General features: G+C 44.2%; 1 pseudogene; it reads left to right on the forward strand.

Annotated features, from left to right (window-relative positions):
• The first annotated feature begins 677 nt into the window (after window positions 1–677).
• LOC100415709 (platelet-activating factor acetylhydrolase IB subunit alpha2 pseudogene) lies at window positions 678–6,468 on the forward strand (annotated as a pseudogene).
• Window positions 6,469–6,742: the final 274 nt, after the last annotated feature.

The raw sequence follows: 6,742 nt of genomic DNA on the forward strand, positions 1-6,742 counted from the left end.
CTTAAAAGAGAGGAGTTTGGGCTGAGCGTGATGGCTCGAGCCTGTAATCCCAGCACTTTGGGAGGCCGAGGCGGGTGAATCACGAGGTCAGGAGTTCAAGACCAGCCTGGCCAATATGGTGAAACCCTGTCTCTACTAAAAATACTGAAATTATCCGGGTGTGGTGGTGTGTGCCTGTAGTCCCAGCTGCTTGGGAGGCTGAGGCAGGAGAATCGCTTGAACCTGGGAGGCAGAGGTTGCAGTGAGCTGAGATTGCACCATTGCACTCTAGCCTGGGTGACAGAGCAAGACTCCCTCAAAAAAAATAAAAATAATAACATAATTAAAACAGAGAGGAGTTTTATAGACCAATGTCCCTTTTTTAGATGGTTTGTCTTGAAGGCATGTGCAACAAAAACGGCTAATTGTGTCCAAGTATCCATTCTTCTGCTGGTGGATTAAAGAAACTGCAAATTTTGTGTCACTCCTGGATGCTGCTGGTAATGGGGCCCAGGGAGGGACTCACGGCCCACTCAGGGCTGGAGTGGGGCCGCCTGACCAAGGGAGTGACAGACACACCACCCGCCAATGCCTCTGCCGCTGAGGGCCCGCACAGACCCTCTCTCTGCTTCAGTGTAGAATGATCCAAGGAGACTTAAACCCAGCAGCTATTCTGCATGCGGCAGAAGACGTTCAAGGAGATGACAGATGGATGTCTCAGCACAACAGATTTGTTTTGGACTGTAAAGACAAAGAACCGGATGCATCATTTCCGGGATGCAGCCATATGAGATATGGTGAGAGCTTTTTTCCCCACTTCATTCACTGAATTTTGGAATTGGGGGAGATACAATATGACATGTTTCATGGAGACTAAAGCATGGAGAACTGGAGAATATTAAGCCTAAGGTCATTGTTGTCTGGGTAGGAACAAACAACCATGAAAGCATGGCAGAAGAGGTGGCAGATGGGATCGACTTATCAACATAAGGCAGCCACAGGCCAAAATCATTAAAATCATTGTATTGGGTTTGTTACCTCCAGGTGAGAAACCTAACCGTTTGGGGCAAAAGAATGCCAAGGTGAACCAACTCCCTGAGATTTCGCTGCCGATATTAACGTGTAGCTCCTGGATACCGATGGGGGTTTCGTACGCTCGAATGGTGCCATTTCCTGCCCTGACATGTAGGATTTTTTGCATCTGAGAGGAGGGGGCTATCAAAGGTCTGCAGACCCCTGCATGAACTGATTTTTAGTAGAGATGGGGTTTCACCATTTTGGCCAGGCTGGTCTTGAACTCCTGACCTCGTGATCCACCCGCCTCGGCCTCCCAAAGTGTTGGGATTACAAGCATGAGCCACTGTGCCTGGCAGAACTGCCATTTTTTAAAAATAATGGGATAATAGATGATTTATTCAGTATACTTATCGAATACATACAAACTGGATCTACAGATATTTTATTTTGAACAAGAACAGGTGGGTATTGAAGTAACCCATCAAAATGTGCTGTGCAGTGATTCTGCTTCATGTTCAAATTCAGTAACGTAAGTTTTATGTTCTACTGGAAAGGCAAATGGCAGTGTTTTTGTTTTTCTATGTTGGGTGGGTGGTTACTGATTTGTGCTAGGACCCACTTCTGATTGAAAGGGTTAGAACTTGGGCTCGTTTTTTTTTCTTGTGAAGTCTCTTTCTAGAAATTTTTTTGGTTTTATTATTTTTTTTAAGTACTTTTTTGAAGGTACCATATCTTCATTAACAGAAAATCCACATGGTGTTTACTAAACTTATTTGCGATATTAAAAATTTCCTTTTTATTTTTAGTAGCCCAGGTTATTGAGTTTTTCATGAGAGATTTTTTTCGTAGCTGAGATATAGTTGTATAGGAAGAATTAAGCCAGATTTTTGTGTTTGGAAAGACAGTTTTCTTTTCTTTCTTTTTTTTTTTTGAGATGGAATTTCCCTCTTGTCATCCAGGCTGGAGTGCAATGGCACAATCTCAGCTCGATACAACCTCTGCCTCCAGGGTTCAAGCAATTTTCATGCCTCAGCCTCCCGAGTAGCTGGGATTACAGGTGCGTGCCACCATGCCTGGCTAATTTTTGTATTTTCAGTAGAGACAAGGTTTTGCTATGTTACCCAGGCTGGTCTGGAACTCCTGACCTCAGGTGATCTACCTGCTTCGGCCTCTCAAAGTGCTGGGATTACAGATGTGAGCAACCACGCCTGGCTGGAATAAGACAGTTTTCTGTCTAGGTCTTTTTCTGTTTGTCAGAGGGTGGGAGTCTGGTCCAAATAAACCTACTAGTTACTCCTGCAGCATGTGCTTTGAGCTTCTCTCTTGACCAAGGATCAAATATCCCTTTGTGAGCTGGCCTTCAGCTCCTTTGCTCGTGTGTGTAAACCTCAGATGTTACTACATTTTACATCTGTCAGAGCTATTAAGCAATAGTATTTGAACCACCAGCCTTTTAAATAAAATTCTGCCCCGTTACTTATGTGCAGATATTGAGTTCACTTTCATTTTTTGCCAGACTTCTTTGCACTACTTTAAGCAAAAATAGTTAATCTTCTTTGATTGACATCCCAGTTTGCTTCAGTGATAGAACTTACTGCTTAGTCTTTGTACTTAAAAAAAAAAATCTATGACTTTAATGCACTGTCCAAGTGAAATGTCCTAGTTGTCATTGTGATTAAGGGGTTGTTCCCAGGCAGCTAGCAGAGATGCGGTTCTCTTTCTCTCCCAGCAAATTTTTATTCCTCCACCCACACATTCCTGCTACACTAGATGGCAGCCAATGATGGAACTATAAAGATGTCCGTGGTTGTATCTTGAATGTGGCAGCTTCAAGATATACTGTCAAGGCTGGTCTACGGCAGGTTGTCTTCCAGTCCATATATTCTAGATTGCCATAGACAGTGCCCTGGCTAGCACCCTGGGTCCTCTTGGACTATTAAGGGCATCTGCCTAAACCAGAATCTTTTGTCTGAAACCTTAACCCAACAAAACACATCTTGAGTAGCTCATGCCTGGTTCTTAGGAATTTTTTTCTTTTTCCTTTTTTTTTTTTTTTTTTTTAATTTAAAAAGGCAGCTGGGCATGGTGGCTCAAGCCTCTAATCCCAGCATTTTGGGTGGCTGAGGCAGGTGGATCATGAGGTCAGGAGTTTGAGACCAGTCTGGCCAACATGGTGAAACCCCATCTCTACTGAAAATACAAAAGTTAGCTGGGCGTGGTGATCGACACCTATAATCCCAGCTACCTGGGAGGCTGAGGGAGGAGAATCGCTTGAACCCAGGAGGCAGAAGTTGCAGGGAGCTGAGATTGCGATACTGCACTCCAGCCTGGGTGCAGAGCAAGACTCCATCTTGGAAAAAAAAAAGCCCAACTTACTTTATTATTTTTATTTTAAACTTAGTCACTGTTTACAGTTGTATGATAAAGCCTGAATTACTGTCTGTTCTATGGCGTTGCCAATTTTATATTTACTGCAGTGAGGAAGTAACTAAAAATATATGAAAATGAGGAGCTCATTTTCCAGTGTTATTGGAAAATGTCCAAGCTCCTAAATCCATGTAGGTGCATGTGGGAGAAGTGAGTTGGGAACCTCTTAAAAGAGGCTTTTTGGAGGCTTTTTGGACTAAGGAGCCCTTGGTCCCCCAGGCTTCTCCTTGGTGTTCCTGCTTAGGGATCACTGCTCCTAGCTGACTGGACCTCCCCAGTGGAAGTTTGTGATTTTTGCTTTGGCAAAGTTTCATTGAGTAGTAGAACTCATTCTGTTTTAGTGTATATTTCAATAGAAATGTAAACATCTTTTTTTTTTTTTTTTTTTTTGAGGCGGAGTTTCACTCTTGTTACCCAGGCTGGAGTGCAATGGCGCGATCTCAGCTCACTGCAACCTCCACCTCCTGGGTTCAGGCAATTCTCCTGCCTCAGCCTCCCGAGTAGCTGGGATTACAGGCACGCGCCACCATGCCCAGCTAATTTTTTGTATTTTTAGTAGAGACGGGGTTTCACCATGTTGACCAGGATGGTCTCGATCTGTTGACCTCGTGATCCACCCGCCTCGGCCTCCCAAAGTGCTGGGATTACAGGCTTGAGCCACCGCGCCCGGCCGAAGTGTAAACATCTTGCTAAAAAAAAAATTAGTGTCACTCCCCTCATGGAGAAGTGAAGTTTATTTCTCCTCCCCCTTGAATTTGGACTGGCCCTGTGATTGCTTTGACTGGTAGAGCTGGTGAAGTGACACTTTGCCTAAGCTTTGAGAAGGCCTGGAAGATTCTTCTTTGTGGTTTTGGATGCTCAGTGGGAGAGAGGTCATATGGAGAGCATGTGTGGAGAGGAGAGGCCATGAGATCATAACAAGAAAGAGTCAGGTCCAAGCATCCCAGCATATTGGTTGACTGCCAACTGTGTGAGACTCCAAGTGAGGCCAGCATAAGAACTGCCCAGCTGAGTGCACTCAACCCACAGATATATGAAAGATAATAACATGGTTATTGCTGTATTACTTATTTATGGTTGCTATTATTTTAAGCCTCTAAGTTTTAAGGTGGTTTACTCAGCAGCAATAGATAACCAAAACATTCCCTATATCCTTTAGTAACCAAACCCTGATTTTTACATGGGCACATGCAGCTGAAAGACCACACTTCTTGGCCTCCCTTTTGGGGAGGAGTGGCCAATTTTAATTCTGGAGAAGGACACGTTTTTTGGTGGTGTTTCCAGGAAGTCATCTTAGAAGAGAGGAGGCAGGCCCTTTTCTGCATTCCTCAGATTTGCTCCCTGGAATAGATGTAATGGCTGGAGCCAGGAACTATGAAGACAAGAACACATCCTAGGGATGGCAGAGTGGTTGCTGGGAAGGTATCTGGATCCCTGGCAGTCTTATAGAGCTATCATACGCCCGCCTTGAACCTACTATTTCCACACCTCTTTTATATAAAAGGAAAATATATCTCTTTTCTGATTGAAGCCATTGTCTTGTTTTGTTTTGTTTTCTATCCTTTGCAGCTGAACCTAATCCTAAGAGACATAGGCGAAGACCAAATTCCATTATAAAGCATGTTGGTCTTGCCTTTGCAACAGGGGATTATGTACAATAATTCATTTGTCTACTTTATGGGAGCCCTGCATCTGGATACAATGGTGAACAAAATCAGACATAGCCCCTAAGACATGATTAGCTTCCAGTCAGTCAAATAATCACAGAGCAAATGGAAAACTAACTGTCACAGGCCTTTGACAGACAGGCTCATGGTGTCAGGATAGCCAATAATATGGCCTTCGCTGAATCAAGGAAGACAGGATCAAGTGATATTTGAGCCAATGTCTGAAAAGTAGGCTGGAGTTAACTCCGTGATGAGGATAGGGAAGAAAAGCGTTGCAGGTGGAGGTGACAGCACAGTGGTCCTGCAGCAGGAGAGAGCTCAGCAAACACAATGGACAGAAAGATGATGTAGCTAGAGCTGGGAGAATGAGATGAGTTTAGAATGCATGAGGCCAGAGAATGTTGCAGATGGGAGAATGAGGAGGTTGTGTTTGTGAGTCTGGCCAATGTTTTAAAAACATTGAGAAACTGAGAAAGCATTGGGGGTTCTCAGCTGTCAAATGGCAGTGGTCTAAAAGGGAGAAGATAGTAGTGTGGGGGACGGAGAGAAGTCAAAAGATTCAAGAGCTATTTCTCACTCACACTTTTGTGCTTGGGTTTCTGATTTTGGCTTTTATTTGTTATTGAGAGGTTGAACTGAATTAACGTCTTAATTTTGTGGTGAATCCAGGCATATTTGTTAGGATGTAGATTGGACTGTATGCAACTCAGTGACAACAATGGTTTAAACAAGTTGGAAGCTTATTTCACTTTCATATAGATCTTGGAACTGACATGGTGGCTCTACTCCAAGAAGTCATAGAGATCCCAGGATCCTTCTGTCTTGTTGCTCTTTTGTCCCTAGGATGTGGCCTTCACCTGTATGACCATACTTAGTGCATGTCAACATTCCATCCCTGGAACAGTGGAGAGGAAAGGAGAGGTCACCTCCCTTTTCCTTTTGGATATGGTTTAGCAAATTGTACACATTACTCTTTATCATATCTCAATGACCAGAACTTAGATACATTGTTACATCTAGATGCAAAAAAGGTTTAGAACTATAGTATTTATTATGTACAGCCATATGCCTGGCTAAAACTTTAGAGAGCGACTACTATAGATAATCAGATGGAAATCTACACCTGTGGGCCAAATCCAACCATGCCCACTTATTTGAATGGTCTATAGCTGCTTTTGCACTACAAGGGCCCTTAGTTTTTCAGCATATGGACAGTGTAGGGGCCAAAAGGATCCCTGGTACCCTAATGTGTGGGCTGGTTAGTGGCCGGACAGTTCTCCCAGGTCACCAACACAAGGGACTGACTGTAGGACTGAAGGTGGCTGAAAGGGTCCTGGAGAAACAGTGTGAGGGAGAATGGTTGTCAACAGAGCTCTAGATTCCACAGCAAGCAGGCAGGCTACTGCCCTGAGTAACCTCACTCCTCCATGACAGCATGTTGGCAGGCTGGTGGCTGAAAGGGACCTCTGAGCCCAACTCCTTGACAGGTTGGGGGCTGGTAGGACAATTGGAACCTTGGCGTGCAAGCTGGCTACTGTCTGGAAGGTCCCCTCTCTGCCACCAGAGCACCAGTACAAGAGACTTGGGAGGCCTAAGGCAGTGGCTGAAAGGGCTGCCTTTATTCAAGAGAATGAAGACAGGCTGATGGATGG

The sequence above is a fragment of the Callithrix jacchus genome, chromosome X, assembly GCF_049354715.1.
Source record: "Callithrix jacchus isolate 240 chromosome X, calJac240_pri, whole genome shotgun sequence".
In the NCBI taxonomy this organism is placed as follows: domain Eukaryota; kingdom Metazoa; phylum Chordata; class Mammalia; order Primates; family Cebidae; genus Callithrix; species Callithrix jacchus.